This window comes from Perca flavescens, chromosome 11, assembly GCF_004354835.1.
Source record: "Perca flavescens isolate YP-PL-M2 chromosome 11, PFLA_1.0, whole genome shotgun sequence".
NCBI classification, from domain to species: domain Eukaryota; kingdom Metazoa; phylum Chordata; class Actinopteri; order Perciformes; family Percidae; genus Perca; species Perca flavescens.
Genome location: NC_041341.1, coordinates 8,060,285 through 8,079,580, shown reverse-complemented (window position 1 = coordinate 8,079,580; position 19,296 = coordinate 8,060,285). Strand labels below are relative to the sequence as shown.

At 40.1% G+C, this 19,296-nt stretch overlaps 1 protein-coding gene across 1 annotated transcript in view; it reads right to left on the bottom strand.

Moving 5' to 3' along the window:
• kcnh3 (potassium voltage-gated channel, subfamily H (eag-related), member 3) overlaps positions 1-19,296 on the bottom strand; it is a 173,634-nt gene that overhangs the window by 57,925 nt on the left and 96,413 nt on the right. The window lies entirely within an intron of this gene.

The following is a 19,296-nucleotide window of genomic DNA, read 5'->3' as shown; positions in this document are numbered from 1 at the left end:
CAGTTTTACTGTGGTAGTCGGACTAGTATTGAAGTTTAAAAAAAGCTATTCAATCTCAATCTTTAAACACTCAAAGCAAGATTCGCGCCATATTTGTATTCTGCGTTGCTCAAAGAAGCCGCTGCGTTCGTTTCCATGAAAACATTCAAACATGAAAGCGACCTCATTGTGAGAGAGGAGACAGATCGCCGCGAGCACAGCTGCTGGTTCCCAGAGCAAGGAGATCGGTAACAAGAATCGATCGGGTGAAGCAAACGCTGTCAAGAGTCATCACAGAACCTTAGGAGGTTTCATTAATTGGGTGCGGCCAATAGCACATCCGCCCTCCCTCAAGTAACAATCTTGTGTACGGGCGGCAACATGATCCTCTGTTTGCTCGCTTTACAAACACAGCTACGCTCTTGGGCTTTTGATTGGTGATCAGCAGAAGAGAGATGGAGGTGTGTGTGTGTGTGTGTGTGTGTGTGTGTCTGTGTGTGTGTCAATACCAAGTGGAAATGTTTGCCAGTGCATATTCAGTTAATGGCCCCGAGCTTGTAGATCAGTGGACTCTTTAAAATGGACTATTTATTACTTTGTGCCGAGGCGTTCTCATTGATCCATCAATTCTGACGACCCTCTAGACCCCCTTATTAAATATTCTATGGCCCAACGCTGATGTGATAGGGGTGTGTGTGTGTGTGTGCGTGTGTGTGTGTGTCTGAGTTTCATTGCCTGTGTTGCTTTGAGTCATTTTGAGAGACGGCTTTAAAACAAAGTGTTGAAACAAGGAGTAAAAGCTTATGAAATCAGAGAGAAAGAAACATAAGGAGGGAAGGATACATGTTTCTGTGAGAGAAGAGGATGTGCATGTATGCATCCACGTGCGTCTTACAGTGCAGGAGTTTACTCAGGTTGCACATAGGGCTGTGCAATTAAACCAATTTTGATTGCGATTTTTGGCTCCTGACGATCATAAAAGCAATGCAATCGAGAAAAACAACGACTTTGCACACTCCATTTTGCAAGTAAACTCTTATTTCGTCTCGTGTTCTGAATGACACGTGCACTTTCGCCCCTCACGAAGGCTGAACACTCAGCCAACATTTAAATATATTTTTTTTTATATTTCTTCATTTTTAGGGGAAAAGTATTTGGGGAAATTTTAAAGTTCAAGGTGTTTTAACTGTGGGTTTGTTTGGAACTGTTTTTACTGTTTTATTAGCTTGTATAAATGCAACATCTTTCCAAAAGTCAATGAGTAATCGTGTTAAATCGTGATTTCAATATTGACCAAAATAATAATTGTGATTATGATTTTTTTTTTCCCACAATCGAGCAGCCCTAGTTGCACATTGTAGTATTCCGACTAGCAGCAACAATCCATCTCATTGGCTAATTACTCCCATATCGGACAGGTGCAAACTTTCTTTTTATTGTCTCTCGGGGGACGGCAGAGATAACCGGTGAAGCCAACAAAAACCGCACCAAGTGAAGACCACCTTCCATTAGAATCCCTACTGGCTGTCATGCTTCCTGTCTCTATCCCTCCTGGGGGAATCAACAGTGATGTCATCCGGTGCACTGTGCTTGGATATGTAACCAGGCATGGGACACAAGGCTCAGAGGCCAAAAGCTCCACCCGACAGTAATTAGTAACAACAACAGAGGTAATGTACCGTTCACCCAGGATAATACACGTGCTACGTATTTTGTCTCTGGAAGTCAGAGATTTAGCTGCATTTTAGCCCTTTAACCGTTGTGTTGTCTTCCCTTAGACCATGAACTTGTTGTTCTTCCGGGTCAAAATTAAAAATGAAGCTAGATTTGACCCGAAGACAACACAAGGGTTAACGTTTTTTAAGCCAAGGTCCCCTTAACTGAAAGAGACGGATCAGGGCCCCCCTACTACGTATACAGTATTGTAATAAAATTAACTTTCATATTAAACTGGGCTTACAATAACGTGTGGGCTGCCTAAAGCCTTTACACACAAACCCCTTTTTATAGATAATTTTTTGGGCATTTTTAGGCCTTTATGTATAGACAACCCAGTCTCACGGCAGATATATATAGAGGTTTACTCCTTGACGCAGCGGCTGCGGGTTCAACTCCGACCTGTGGCCCTTTGCTGCGTGTCATTCCCCCCCTCTCTCTCCCCTTTCATTTCTTCAGCTGTCCTCTATAACAACCCGGTCTCACGGCAGGTTGTGAAATCTTCACATAATTTAATCTATTTATTCGTCTACACGGACACGTTTATCTAATTTCTTTCGTGATGGTCAGCACATTTTTTTCAAACTAATGTATTTCAATGGGAAGCATCTTTAGCTGTATACAGCTTTGCTATTATTGGTATTTGTAGCCCTCTATCCGCTGTTTTAATCACTACATTCACTAGATCTTATCATGGTTTATATGTATTTCTTTTAGTGTTATTTCGGTCTTATTGCCAGGGAAGCTGGATTACTTTGTTGTTTATTGATCTTTTTTAAAACTTTAACGCTACATCTATCAACATTTATTTAGATGTTATCATGGTATTCATTTCTTTATTTTTATATTATTATTTCGGTCTTATTACCGGGGAAATGTTACAGTAAGCTGTAAGACAGAACACTACGATATGATCCGAGCGGGGTGCATTCGAAGCCCATATCCCACAATGCAATGCGGGCATTCCTATCAGAGAATCGGACAGCAATCAGTGGGTCTTTAATGACAGTATCGCTTCAATGTACATATTTAAATCAATGGTTTTGTCACCAGCAACAACACGTTGCTCAGTTTTGTAATAATGTAAAAATCAGCTGAAGACTCCAGAAGTGACGTAGTAATTACCGCTCCGCATCTGTGAAAGATTGATGCACGTTGTACGTGTACATTTTTACAATACAAATAGCAATAATGAAAAAATAGTGTTTTATGCTAAGCACTTTGATTTGCCTTACCGCAGAAAAATACTAGGCCTGTATAAAAAACCTACAGTGTTTAGAACTACAGCCTAATGGCTGTAGTTAAATTTGCATTTGTTTTGACTTGTACTGTTTTACTTTGTAAAAAAAACTATTTACAAAGAGAAGCATTGTTTATTTTATTTTCCATGCATCATTATATAAAAATGCAATTTTATAATTTTGCTGATGATGAATGTTAATAGCAAAGACTAAAGGGGAAAAAAATGAGCATATTTAATGTATGTGTGGGACTTTGTTTGATTTAACATCACACTACATTATTAGTTGTTATAAATAATATAATAATAAATAAATTACTTTTGAAATAACTGAAATAAATTGATGGTAGGCCTAACAGGAATTATTACATTCAGAAGATGATCCTCATATCAATCACCATGGTTGCAGCTTGTGGCCATCCTAACCTTTGTAGCCTTTACTGAAGGACTACTTTTTCAAAATTAGGAAGGGACTAGTTTTAAGAAGCACTTTCAGTAAATTAAAAGGATAAACAGATTGTTGCAGAGGTTTTTGTTCACAGAGTAAGATATATATATCTTTGTATAGGTATGTGTACATATACAATATGTGTTTTGGCATTTTTGGCACACTTCTACCTCAGCCTATATACTGCACACAGACACAAGTACTTTAGCATATTCTGCTGTAATAGAGACCTGTGAGCTGTGGTGCCATGCAAACAATCTCATTCAACCATTTCACACACTGAGGAGTTGGTCGTGACATGGGTCAGAGGGTATCAGAGGTCATAAATGATGAACCAATCCATCGGCTCTGCTCCTATAGGCACTGTGGTGTTCAAATGGACAACACCTGGCTGGAAAGCCCATGTTGAAAGTGTGTGTTATCATTTAGAGCAGACACTCACGGTGAATCAGAGGGTTTATGTTATACAAGGCTGCATTACAGATTATATTCATATGTCAGAAAGCATGGCAATATCTAAAAATATCTCATTTAAAGCTTGCTTGTCAGGTGACTGTCATGAAGGTGAGAGGAATAGAAACCTGTCTCTCCAGGCAAGCACAGAGAATGGTGGCCTAAAGGTTAGAAAAGCGAGCTTGTGACCGGGAGGTTGTCGGTTCAATCCCCAGACCGACAGGATCAAATCTGGGTGGGGAAAGTGAAAGAGCAGCATTTGTCCCTCCCTCATTGACACTTGAGCGGTTGGACTCAGACTGTGGCTGTATTGGGCAGTTTCCAGGTATAAATTTGAAACTGTGTGAATGTGATCAGGGTGTTCCTGCAAAAGAGAGGCTGTCTCTCAGTGAACCTTCCCTGAAAAAATAAAGGTTAAAAAAAATAAACTATAGGATTGTGCAATAGCTCCATATGATATGATGCAAATGGTTGTGTGTAGGTTGCTCTTGTCACTGTTTGTGAAAGATGAGCAATAGATTGAGGCTGTGTGATGTGCTTCAGTCTGGCTTCATATCACTCAATGTTTATGTTGTTTTTTATTGTAAGTACAGTATATGTCAGCTGTAGGATGAAAACAATGTCTAGTGTTGTGTTAACGATTACATTTTTTAAATCTGATGGCACCAGTGTGTTCTCCATCCCACAAATCCCCAGGATGTATCCAAAATTCTCCACTGCCAACTTCTACTTATGACAAATATACCAATATATTTAAAAAACTACAACTCCCACTAGAGACACAGAACCTGTTACAAAGCTAGTGTACTTGTAGTTCTTCCGGGGTGGGTGGCTGGACTTGTTCGACTCCTGTGTTTCTGCTGTCTGCCGTGAATGGGCTTCATTCCATTTCAGATTGCCGCCAGCCGAGTGTTCACTAACTGAGACAAATACATTAAACTGTTCTTGTTAATCTTTAAAAGATTTTTTCCCCTAATGTGTAATGTTGCAATTTCTGGTTGTTCTATAAAATTGGTATCGGTCAGGAAGCAGTATCAAAGTCACGGTATCGGTACGGGTATCGAAAGTTTATGAGCGACACCAAGCCCTACTTTCACTTTAATGTTTTTATGTTTAATTACGCCTTAAGACCTTAGCAAATATCAGCAATTAATTGCGGTTAAACAAAGAAAAAATTTAAACAATTTACAATTATTTAATAATTGTTACAGGGCTGATGTCATGTCAAAGGTCTATATATACACAAGCATTTTCCTTCAGGACAAGATTATTATTCGAGGGAAATCAAGTGTTACAGCAAGAGACCGAGCAAAGTGGAACCTTCCTCTTTGCTTGGTCTCTTACTGTAACACTTAGTGTAAGTAGAAAAACAAAGATAATCAAATGTCAGAAATCTTTATCCACATGGCACAGTGGCACAAACTATGATGGCATGTTTCTAAAATGATCAAGCAGCCATTGTTGGCTCTTTTCAGTCTTCCCAATTTCTGCTGCCAGGATACAGTTTTCATGTTCATATTTGACAGACCTGATGTCTTCTGCCGTTGCGTCACTTTCTGTGAGGGACTGTCTGCAACTCGGATTACAAACGAGAGGTGCAAGATTAGCTTGTGTGTGTGTGTGTGTGTGTGTGTGTGTGTGTGTGTGTGTGTGTGTGTGTGTGTGTGTGTGTTCTCGTTTAACTAGATTCGTGGGATCCAAAAAACGGGGAATACAGTATACTTGTGGGGTCCGGACAGTTTTGTGGGGACAAAATGCTGGACCCCAAAACATTAAAGGGCTGTTTGAGGGTTAAGACTTGGTTTTAGGATTAGGGTTAGAATTAGGTTAGGGTGAGGGTAAGGGTTAAGGTTAGGCATTTAGTGGTGATGGTTAAGATTAGGGTAAGGGGCTAGGGAATGCATTATGTCAATGACGGGTCCCCACAAAGATAGTGAGACGCACTATGTGTGTGTGTGTGTGTGTGTGTGTGTGTGGGTAATTGTAGATTGATTAGCTGCTCAATGGATAACCATAGACTCTTTAGTTCTTTCTTTTTAGCTTAAATGAATGTCTGACAATAACACTTCTGTAACTGAATTGATCTATTTTATGTTTACTTGTCACTATGAAATGTGTTTGTTTTCAATTGATGATACAGAATGTCATGTGGAGAATAAAAGTCCCTTACATTATGTGTCTCTGGATCTCATGCAGCTCTCTAATATAGGAATTGTGGGAACTATTCATTCATAAATGCATGCTACTGTAGGTAACTCCTGCCATTGCCCTTAATGTAGGTAATGACATTACAACTGAAGACTTTGGCTGCTCCTAATTAGTGGGCTTTAAATTCAAAATGAATGGCAGCGAATGTACTCAACTTTTTCTCATTCACTTTAATCCTCCTTACATGCCACTCCAGTTCTGATTTATTGAACCCAAATCTACCAGAGTCGAGCCAAAAGAAGCTCTTGAAGCAAAGAAACTCACAAAACCAACAGTGAGAAAGCTGATTAAAAACCAGCCTTTGTCTGTCTTTCTTATTTGTCTTTTATGTCTTTATTCTCAATTCTTATCATTTTGGTGCTGGTCATTTTCCTTTTGGGGTTGGCAAAAACCTCTTTGGGGGCGCCAAAAATTCCACTATGCAGGAAAAACCCTGCCTTAATGCACACAATTTATGTTCATGTTTTGATTTATTGTTGACTAGTTTATTATCTCGTTGCAGAGGTAAAATGACACACACCGAAACAGACTCAAGGAAAAGACTGAATTGAATCTGCCTTCAGTAAATTCATTGCTCTGCTTTAACTGCCCACCTGCCCCTGCAACGCATTATCATGAATGGGCATGTAAGATATTGTACACTGATATGTATGATATCTTTTTGTACAAATGGTTCGAGAGAACAGCGTGGCCTGCTTACTCATTCCATGCTGACACCAATTAAGTTAAGGCTAGTGTTTCCCTTCAGCGGTATAATAAAAAAACATATCTGTATCTGTGCTTGTGCAATATATCGTGCACAATGTGTGGTCTGTAATATAATAATAGGTCCTCAAACAAAAAGCTGTACGGTATTGCATCTCCTGTGAAATGCAGCTGTAGGCAACGCTTAATCCAGACAGATCACGAAGCTACAGCCATGACTGGACATTAATGTGTGCTTACAAGTCTCCAATCTCATCAACTTGTCAGCAGAGTGATCCACGTCTTTCTCTGGGGAACATCTGACAGGCCACCTGAACAAAATCATAACCATGTCCCCGCTGACGTCTATTGTCCAGCCCAGAGGCAAAATAGCCACTTGTGGAAAGGCTTGCTGTATGGCTTCATGTACCATGGCCTTGTTCACGGCACGTGTTTTGTGCCGTTGTTAGTCCTTTGTACGGTTCCTTTTTGTCAATAAATGCCAGGAAAATCAATTAATTAAACTCCTAATATGTTTCGTTCCATGTTTGATTTCCCAGCAATGCAAATGTCCTCCTAAAGTTCCTGCATGCCAATGTTCATATTCTTCAGCAAAGATGTGTTTCAGAACATATTTAAAGATATTTCTGTTTCCTGCTTTTTTGAATAGAAGAGGAATTAGCTTGAGCTTGAAAACAAACAAAAAAAAGCAGCTGAAGGGATAAATCTTGAAACCCTGAAAACTAATTGTTCCCTCCCCAATTCTTTCTTCTGAAAACTTTAGCCCTAATAGATAATATAAATCACTGGGGGCAGGAAATGCGCTTTCTACTCTGTCAGAAATACAATATACAGCCATGATAACATTGCCGCAACTGTACATCTACCAATACAATCTGTTCTGCTCTAGTGGAATATGTGCATCCCCACAAAGTACATGCAAATCACTGCCCCAATTTTATTTACAGTACATGCATATCCTGTTTCCTGTAAATCCCAGACTCTGCCACTGATCATAATGACTACTACATAGCAAGGTAACTAATAATACAGTACAGGCCAAAAGTTTGGACAAACCTTCTCATTTAATGTGTTTCTTTATTTTCATGACTATTTACATTGTAGATTCTCACTGAAGGCATCAAAACTATGAATGAACACATATGGAATTATGTACTTAACAAAAAAGTGTGAAATAACTGAAAACATGTCTTATATTTTAGATTCCTCAAAGTAGCCACCCTTTGCTTTTTTTGATAGCGCTGCAAACCCTTGGTGTTCTCTCAATGATCTTCATGAGGTAGTCACCTGAAATGGTTTTCACTTCACAGGTGTGCCTTGTCAGGGTTAATTAGTGGAATTTTTTCCCTTATTAATAAAAAAGCAATATAAATATTATACTGTATTATCAGCTACTAAACAAAATATACAACACAGAAACCTATACAACACATATAACATATGGATGTAGAGTCAAGGATACTGAATGTGTGCACCTTCGTAGATTACATAATATTTATGCATTTTATTGTGTGTGTGTGTGTGTGTGTGTGTGTGTGGTTGCTTATGCTGCTGTTATTGATAGCAGATAGCTGACTAGAAACCATCTGGAAGGCTCGAGTCTCGACAGTAACGGTTGACTGGTTGGCCTTTGGTTGCCCCCTTTGGCAACCAAAGTTTATATATATATATATATATATATATATATATATATAATAAAACAACAACACAACGTTTGTGCGCAACACAACATTTCAGCTTTTGCGCGACCGCTTTCCACACTCCCGTGTTCGCCGTTTTCTGTTCACGTTAACGGCGCATGTTAAAATCCGGTTTCGGTGCCTCATTACGGTGCCACTTAAATGCCTGCGCTGCTCTCCGATGCTCCAAAACAGACGATAGAGGCAATAGAAGCATCGCTGCATGTCACGCTAGTAAACACTACTAAAACGTTACACAGCAGGCAGCGTTAGCCTACAGTTAGCTACAGTAGTAACAGGATTGAACGTGCCAGGTGATTGGATGAACCATCTGTCTATCACGTTGCCCATTGTTGTTTTGAACGAACAGTCGCAGCCGTCACACACACCTAAACGATGTCCGCGGCTGCCTGTAGTTCATCCCCGGACGCCGATTGGTTTGGTAGGCTGGTAGTTTAGACCAAGGGGGTAAGCTTCGCTTCAGAACTCAAACCTCCGATGGCGCCATTTTGTTGCTACCAAGGTATCACCTCTTGTTAACATCCCATTGTCCGCCATTTTTTTTTTACGTCACTTGACTGCGAATAACTTTACATCTGAAGCGTTTAAAGACTCTATTTGTCCATTGTTTATTTCTAAAGAAACACGACAATGTATAAAAGGCTCCATTACCTTGTACCTCACGTTATGGCTCCGTAGCAGACGTTTTTGTAAAAATAGGCTAACAATTGTGTCATAACCAAGTGACTTACTGTCGCACAGTAGAGGAATTACCGTATAGTACAGGAGAAGCTAGCAGGCAGTTTCAACTTACATTAGCTGTTTAGGTTTAATTACGAATTTTAACTAGCATGTTAGTTAGCAATAATTAGCCTGTGCTTATGTTATCTCCTTACATACACCTACACTCTCCATCTCTGTAAGATTGGGAATGATTGAGATTTCTCTTGGCACAGCTACCAGAAGACTTCACACTTTCAGACACATTGCTCACGTCACATTTACGTTGTCTCTCTCAGTTGGAGGCTGCGCAGTAAAGGAAGAGATCACCGGAAAAGTGCTTCTAATATCGTTCACTGGTCTCCGTCCAGAGCAACGGGGTCTATTAGTCCATTATATATATGTCAATGGTTTAGACACAAACGCATTAGGTAGGAGCCTGATAAGATGGATTCTGGCGTGATCTCGTGATATTGTGAAAACTGTGAAAGTAAAATGTCATTATATAGCACTTTTCACGGATAAAAATCACAAGTGCTTTTGCAGAAAGCAACCCGACTGGTCTACATCACAAGCTGGCATGGCATATGCAAGGCAGAGAATTAAACGGTCTGGTCACAACCAAAATCTGATCATCAGTGGGCAACGTACCCATCAACTGTTGAACAAGCAGAACATAAACTTGAATAGGAGCACTAATCTCAGTTTTACCGTCCAGAGTTGGCCTGTACCGGACTCTCGATGATTTCAATGGTAGTATTTATATATACATTTTTTTTTAAGCATTTTTGTTAATTGGGGCTTCATTTCCTCAAGCATAATAGGAATTTTTGTTTATCAAATTGTCAGGAAAAAACAGATGCAAATAGATTTCTGTCAAATAAGGTAACAGACTCAATGCCTTTACCAATGCCAAACCAGCAAGCATGATCGGTTTGCGTAAGAAAAAAAAAGTTATGTGCGCACCATAGGCCAAACAGGCCAGAACACACTGGATTTGCGAGAAAGAAAATAATAAAAGAAAAGACAGACAAATGAACGCAATGCAGAAAAGTACTTGCAAATACTTAACATTCACTATATACAGACACGTGGCTTGCCGGGCTGTCACCATGGTGATGACTATGGGTTTAGGGGGGGCGATGGCGAGAGCCCAGTTGTCCCAAGCATCGTACATGCAGTGGAGTTTCTTTTTGGAAAGCTTCCCTCTCCTCTGTTCCTCCTTGTCAGTGGCGATTACTGTGCTCTCTTTATGCTGTCATTCACTTCCTGTCGGCGTAGCAGCTATTGTTTTCAGACTTTACCATTGTGCTGCTCTCCAGACGGTTTTCTGCTAAAAGTGCTGTGACAAAATAAGAACACTTTTACTGTGACATAAAAAAAAGCCAGTGTAATAGTTTTTATTTCTTCATACGACAATGGCCAATGTTACCAGCTGTTGCTGCTCAATTACAATTAATGACAAATTGTTCGCAATCAGTGTCCCCAAAGTCAAGCAGCTAGTGTCAGGATAGTGCGACAGCTCAATCTTTTTCAGAGATATAATCACATTAAAGTGTGTCTGTCTGCTGGTTGCTGTAGTTCCTAGACTTCATGAACTGTCAGAGTAAATGATGGTGAAAATATTCTTTCAGCTGTTTCTCTGTCTCTCTCATTCTTTCTTTTTTTTATTCTGCTACCTAGAGCTTTCTCACTGTTTTGCAGCCGCACAGCAAAGTCAAAAATAAAATATAGAAATCCTCAAGCTGCAAAGAACTTGTTTATCACCCTAGTACTATATATTAAATATTTCCTCTGGCCTCCAGATTCCTAGTGCCGCAATAGTGTCTCAGAGGCCAAACTGACGAGCTACTTGTTTGGAGAGCACTTCTTTTAAACTTTCAAACTTTGTTCGTAGTTGCACAAGAGTTGAGTTGGCCATGACTTGACTGACAAGTCCACACACCCCACAACCTACAGTAATGGCGGCTTAACACTGTAGGAAACCCCGATAGAATCTAACCGCTGATATCAAATCAACAAAGAACCCTTGACACCGACATGAGATGACGGCAGCAAACTTTCTGCCACCATCAACTAAGTGGACGCACCATGTTTTTAGGAAGTTGACAATCTGTCAATCATACTTCATCATTTTCATAGAGCTCCGTTTTCCATGGCCACACTCCTTGTCCATTTTGGAGAGTGTCGTAACGCCACCATTTCCCTGGTTGTAAAATGTCTGGGATGCAGTGGTGGAAGAAGTATTCAGATCCTTTACTTAAGTACAAGTACTAATACCACACTGTAAAAATACTCTAAGTTACAAGTAAAAGTCTCTCTGATTGGTTTATTGCATGTTACGCCCAAAACACACCTATGACACTAAGTACAATCCTTTTGAACCATGTGCCCGGCGCATGGACCCTTTTTTCCACCGTTAAACTAGCAAAAGTGGATTCGCACACGCCCTAAACGCACCTGCGCCAGGCGCTTCACGCCGTGCGCTTATATCGGTAAAATAGGGCCCTTAATGTAAACATGGCTGTTCTCAGTAGAAAAAAAGTTTAGATCTTTTTCACATTTTCATCACATTTGTTGTAGAAAATAACATTTTTAGTCATTGGAGTTTGCTTTAATCCTGCCAGAGTCTCCTTTTTTGGTAATAATTTAGTGAATATTTTAAACCATATTTCATATTGGCATGTGTCTACTCATGAAAAAAACAAACATAACTGCAAGCCACCCACAAAACATCTATCACCCTGAACACAGTGCTTATTACAGCTGCTGGCTGCCAGTGAAGACATCTGACAAAAAAAATATTTTGAAAGCTTCCAACTCCTGTGAGCTCACTGAAATGTATGAACACTCCTTCATACATTTCCATTTCATAAACTACATGTGTTTTGTGTGCAGAAATCTTAAAGTAACTAGTAACTAAAGCTGTCAGATGTATGTAGTGGAGTAAAAAGTACAGTATTTCTCTCACAGATGAAGCGGAGTAGAAGTAGAAAGTGGCATGAAAAGAAAAGACTCAAGTAAAGTACAAGTACCTTGACATTTGTACTTAAGTACAGAACTTGAGTAAATGTACTTAGTGACATTCCACCGCTGCTGGGAATTCAAAATTGGAGGAAAAGATGCCTTTTAAAATATATTTAAATTTAGTAATGCAGTGGGACGTTTCTCTTTTCAGGGCATTTAACTGAGGGATGCAGCCTCTGCCGGTTGTGTACATTATACAAAGTTAATTATTAATTAACTCATTATGTATTTCCAAGGGGTATTTGCTGTGTGATGGATGGTGTGTGTTTGTGCTGAAGTAGAGGGAGAGATGGACAGGCTGAGGGATCTATCCTGCAAACATGCCTCGAGGCACTGCAGCTGTACAGCCTTGATGAATAATCCAACACACTGGCCTGGCAGCAACTCGAGATGAGACAGAGAGAGAGAGAGAGAGAGAGAGAGAGAGAGAGAGAGAGAGAGAGAGAGTGAGAGTGAGTGAGGAGAGTGAGTGAGAGTGAGTGAGAGAGTGAGAGAGTGAGTGAGTGAGTGAGTGTGGTTGCTTATGCTGCTTTTCTTGATAGCCAAGTTACTCTGAAGGTTTGCCAACCAAGTGATTGGATAATTCTTCCATGCCCCTGCCTTGTGATTGGATTAGAAACCATCTGGAAGGCTCGAGGCTCGACAGTAATGGTTGCCCGGTTGACCTTGGCAACCAGATTGAGTCAATTGGCAACTGTTTCGTGGCCTCTAGTTGCCCCCTTTGGCAACCACCTGTTCAATATTTGTGTTTTTTAATATATATACAAAAACAAATCAAAACTTACAAAACTGGAAAATCTTATTTTAAAAGATGCCAATATTTTATTTGGTTGTCGCCGTGAAGTTTAAACACTACGTTTGTGCGCAACACATTTCAGCTTTTGTGCGACCGCTTTCCACACACGCGCGTTCGCTGTGAAAAGGTACAAGCAACGCATGTTAAAAAACGGTTTCGGTGCCTCATTACGGTGCCACTTAAATGCCTGCGCTGATGCTCCAAAACAGACGATAGAGGCAACAGAAGCATCGCTGCACGTCGCGCTAGTAAACACTAATAAAATGTTACACTTGACAGCAGGTAACGTTTTAACAGGATTAAACACGGTTAAAATGCTGACAGTTAAACAGTGTAAAAATACCCTATTCTAATCAGTTTTTGGCGTTTTACAGCATTACATTTACTGGTGAAAGAAGTGATTATTGTTAAAAGTTATTGTCATTACATTTTTAATAATCATTTAAATTCCCCCCTTTTTTGTGCTGATCCGAAAATTGATCCGATTCCATGAGTCAAAACCGTGATCTGAACCGTGACTTTTGTGATCTGTTGCACCCCTATTTGAGAGGAGTGGGAATTTTATTGCAAGACATTCTCTTATTGTTTCATTATTAAAATGTGTGATGAAGTTACATAAGAAATGAATTGCTCCATATATGGACAGTTTAAAAAATGGCAACCATTTTGTCAATTTCGGCAACCAAAAGCTGATGCCTGGTTACCAAGCCGGCAACCACTTTAAAAAATTTGCATTGAGCCCCGGACAGAAATGCATAATGTAAACATATAGAGAAACTACAGACTCAGATGTGCACATGGCAAGTGTTGTCAGCAGGGATGTCCCAAGCCAATCAATATCAGGGTCGACCCAGTCATCTCTGAATTGACCAATATCTGCTAGGATAGTACTAATACACTCGACTCACAATTCGATACGATTTACGATTTTAAGTTCACAATACGATTTTCTCAGGATTTTATTTTTTAACAGAATGAGCAGCCGACAAATGCCTGTAAAATACTTCTATAGTTATATAAACTGTGCAAAACAACAGATGTGTCCTTTTATCAAAAGTTAAACTGAAGATGTATTTTATCCTAAATTAAATAAAAAATTCAGAATTAGAAGACGTCTGAAGTCAAACAAGTAAAATAAAAACTACATTACGCCCCAGGCCATTGCATTGCAATTCTTTTTTTATATCTCAACCGGTTGTAATCTTCACACATTTATGTGGATTTTTATCTGATTCACGATGCATTGTTACATCACTAATATCTGCCCAATAAAGCCTGATCCATGTCCACTCATTTGAACTCATTCAGGGTATGCCAGCTGTCATTGCAAACACGGCAATCATGTCCTAATGCGTTGTGAGAAAGTGAAATGAGTGGCACTGACAATTAAACAGTAGCCAGCAGTTTCAGTTCATGATGTGCCAGCATTTGTCAATGAGCAGTTCTAAGTTTTTTAAGCACAGGTCCCCAACCTTCCTCAGGACCCACGGAGTAAACATTATGGACCAGCAGATATGACAACGAGCTGGAAGTGCTTTAGATGCACAGTTGGTGTAATATTCTGTGGGATTAGCAGTACTGGAAAGCATTTCGCTTTACAGGGTGTGTTTCTGTAAAAATACATCTTAATGAAGAAAGTGTCATCTCTATCTATTACATTTTTGCTTATTATTATAGGTATTCATTCTTGTCAACATCTGAAAACAAACGCTCTTTGTATGAGCTCGGAAATATAAATCCCCAACCTATCAAAAGTTGGGTCTTATGTGTGTTGAATAGCATAACGACACTGCCGAGGGCGTTTTGATATGTGCAGGAAACAAGACTTGAGATGGAAATCCTGTCAAGACCATAGACCGTAAAAAAATAAGGCCAAGACAGACAAATATGGATTGAGAGACAGAGAGAGAGAAAGAGACAGAGAAAAAAATATACAGCAACTAGTGAACAATAATTAAACCACATAAGACAGAAAGCTTCAGATGCTGTGCGTATGACAACTAAAGCATGATCTATGGTTCTGCGGAGGCTCCACGCAGGGCTCTCGCCGTAGCCTACGTAAGTGGCCTAAAGTTTATACCTGTGCGTTGGTGTGTGCTCGATCTCTTTAAGAGAATAGCAGGGCCGGCATGTGTGTGTGCATAGGGGGGGAGCGAGTGAGAGAGTGACGGTGATTAGCTTCAGAGTGAGTAGTGACTCTAGAGTCATAGTGAGAGAACCAAAGTGTCTCCCCTGTTCTTTCTAAACACGGTGGGAAATCTGCAGCAGGAAAAGTTAACTCTCTCCTTGATTTCATGTTGTTTATGGAGAAGGAGAACCAGGAAATGAGTCGGGGGAAATGTAACGCTATTTTTCGAGAGTTGCACGTCAAGCTACGGCATAGGAGCCGTGCCTCTGAGTACACTATGTATGTAGCCACGGCGCAGATTTAACGCAGAAGCATAAATCACGCTTTAGCCCTTCCCCTTAGGCTAATTACTGTTTAATCAGCTGTAGCTCTAGGTTAATAAAAATGTTTCTATCTAACGCTTCATTTTTCATTTCATGATATTAAGAAATATAACGGTACTATCAGGACTGATGATAAAGCACACCCCTAACTGTAGCTCCATAAAATGCACAGTTGTTATCTCCCCAAAAAGCTCTTTGGCCTTCAAAACACTGAGTTAGCTGTTTTAATTACAGCTTCTGTTTGATCCATTCCTCCAGTTTTTTGTCTTCTTTTTTTATTGAATGAAATTCAACATTTTTTTTTTATAAAAGCTCAAATAAAAATACAAAACACAAAGTGAAACGTATAAGCAATAAAAAAGAAAAACTAACGAGATCATCAGAAACACATAAGCAGCAAATATGCAACTCAAATAATATATTTTCTAGTCCTACCCCCTCTTCATTTTCATTATCCATAGATCATAGATATTTTGATTTTATTTCTTTATAAACTATATTGACATGCACACTTCTTCAACATGTGGAGAAATCCAAGGCTCGACAGGCCTGCTGTGCATAGTTATGGTTGCTGAGCTATGTTTGGACAATCGCTGGTTCAAGGGAGGGGTTCTGTGAACGGTGAATTAAAACCGAACCGCTCCCGTGACCTCTAACAATTTGAAGATTTACAAACCAAATTAAAAGCATTCACAACATCTAATTCCTACCAACCGCACAGCTGCAACTCATTCAGATTGTTTCTGTGACTGCTTCACATCCGAAGAACAGATATGTTAATGGAGTTGTTCGAAATTTGACTGGAGAGCTACTCTGTTAAACTGCACTTGAATTAAACATTGATTTTGTGGTGAGACAGGAGGAGATGCTGAATCCCTCCAACGCCGCCTTTCAGCAGAAGACTGTACATGATATTATATTATTAATCATTTGTCTATGATTAAGACATTGTGTTTTGCACATGAATCGGGCAGAGACAGGCCAGCTGCTGACCAAAGTTCAGTTTAAATCAAGTACAGGGCCTGCACATTAAACAGCTAAACTGTCAATAATTTTCCTGCTTTGAAATATTTCTCATCCAAGTACGCCCTGACCAGCAGAAAACATTGATTATTTTTTGGACATTTCCAACTTTAATCATTAGGACAGGATTGGTCCGGTGCCGCTGGATATTCTGACGGATGCGTGTATTTTCGCTTTCTTTATATTGGAATTTTAAACTCCATTCAGTGGATTTCTGAGGACTGTGGTTGACTGCTCCTCAGATCTCTGCAGGGTAAATCCAGACAGCTAGCTAGACTATCTGTCCAATCTGAGTTTTCTCTCGCACAACTATTTTACAGGGGCACCGTGCGGAGCTTAGCACCGCCCATCACGATTGTGATTGGTTTAAAGAAATGCCAATAAACCAGAGCACGTTTTTCTCCCATCCCAGAATGCTGTGTGGACTAGCCAGACACTCCTCCCCTCCGCAGCGTGTAGATGGTCTGGCAAAGTGAGACAGCCTAGACATGAAAGGGGAGTCAGAGAGGGGGAAGACACGCAGGAAATTGCCGCAGGTCAGACCCTGGGCCTCTGCTTCAAGGTATAAACCTCTACATATGGGCGCACTCTACCTAATGAGCTACCCAATGCCCAGCACAAAACATCTCTGGTAGGACAAAAAAAGAATAGCTATACTGTATATAAAGAAGCACAATACTGCACCATCAGTGTCTGATTTACTAAACAATATTGGAACTGACAAACACTTAAAAGCTACATTTCAAATATTAAGAATTACGAAATGAATTAATTACGATAGTGTATAATTATTTTAGGAATCACGCATGACTGATATTTTTTAATTTAACATTTAAAGGTTCCATGGCATGAAAATTTCACTTTATGAGTTTTTTTTTTTTTAACATTAATATGAGTTCCACCAGCCTGCCTATGGTCCCCCAGATTCTAGAAATGGTGATAGGTGTAAACCGAGCCCTGGGTATCCTGCTCTGCCTTTGAAAAAATGAAAGCTCAGATGGGCCGATCTGGAATCTTCTCCTTATGAGGTCATAAGGAGAAAGGTTACCTCCCCTTTCTCTGCTTTGCCCGCCCAGAGAATTTGGCCCACCCATGAGAGAGAGAGAGAGACATCATGGCTTTCAAACGAGCAAAGTGGCAGTTGGTCAAGGCTACACCCCCTCCACCTTGCCCCCCCTCTCTCCTCCTCAATAGCTAATAACAGACACAGAAATGGCACATACTAAGGGAAGCTCATTGTGGGACTGGCTCTAGTGGCTGTAATTCTGCACCAAGGCTGAATTTTGGGAAAGAGACTTCAGATACAGTATTAGGGGACCACTAAGATCTATATAAAAGAGACTTCAGATACAGTATTATGGGACCACTAAGATCTATATAAAAGAGACTTCAGATACAGTATTAGGGGACCACTAAGATCTATATAAAAGAGACTTCAGATACAGTATTATGGGACCACTAATGTCTATATAAAAGAGACTTCAGATACAGTATTAGGGGACCACTAAGGTCTATATAAAAGAGACTTCAGATACAGTATTAGGGGACCACTAAGGTCTATATAAAAGAGACTTCAGATACAGTATTAGGGGACCACTAAGGTCTATATAAAAGAGACTTCAGATACAGTATTAGGGGACCACTAAAGTCTATATAAAAGAGACTTCAGATACAGTATTAGGGGACCACTAAGGTCTATATAAAAGAGACTTCAGATACAGTATTAGGGGACCACTAAGGCCTATATAAAAGCATCCAAAGAGCACCATGTCATGGGACTTTTGAAAAAAATCTCATGTACCCCCTGCAGTATTCCAAAGTACCCCTAGGGGTATGACCCCCATTTGAGAAACTGTGATGTAGAGCTTGCCAGCATTGGTGGCGAGCTACAGCTCTCATATTAGCTTTCCATCACAAACACAAGGCAGATCCATCCTGCTCACGTACAGAAAACACAGACACACACACAATTCTTCCCCTTTCTTGTTTTCTTTTACTTTGATGCTTTCGCCATCCCTCCTCTGCTCCCATCATTCCTCTCTGTATTTCTACTCTCTTTCCCTTTCTGCTAATGTGCACTTCAGCTACAATGAAATGATCCCGGCACGAATTGGGCTTGTGTTACACTACGGCTCAACAAGGGCTTTTTGTGCTAAACTCGAGCTCCCTCACATACTAACATACAAGAACGTGTCTGTATGCAGAAACACACAGATTCACATCACATCCAGACCAGTTTTGGATTTTATAGGACATGGCTTGTGTGTCGGGAGGGCTGTAGCTGAATGCTTGTTATAGGCTGCCTGGTAATCAGGGCCCCTTCATTCAAAGGCACTTTGAAGGAAGGGACCCTGGGCAGCTGCTTTGAAAGGTGGAAATGGGGGTTGATGTGTGTGTGTGTGTGTGTGTGTGTGTGTGTGTGTGTGTGTGTGTGTGTGTGTGTGTGTGTGTGCGTACGTTCTCTTATGCCCTTTAGGGACTGGCTAACTGTATAACTCCTAGTCACCTTCGTTTACTGCTGAAGCAGATAAAAGTTATATGTAACCTTTAAATGTTTCTGAAACTGTGTAAATGTTCATCTTATTATGATGAATGTAAACTAAATTACATGAAATGTGCTAAATTAATATAAGTTATTATTACTGTGGTTGCTACAACAAACTCTTAATGCTTTGGCTCGCGACACAGTGACAACGTTACCCGGTTTACTTATTCTCTTATGTAAATTAATGATTTTCTGTCGGAGCAAAACATTCCTCGCAACTATAAGAGCTCCCGGCAGTGTTGTAGCCAAGACCACCAAAACCGAGACTAGAGTGGATTGAGGCCGAGTCAAGACCAAGACTTTGAG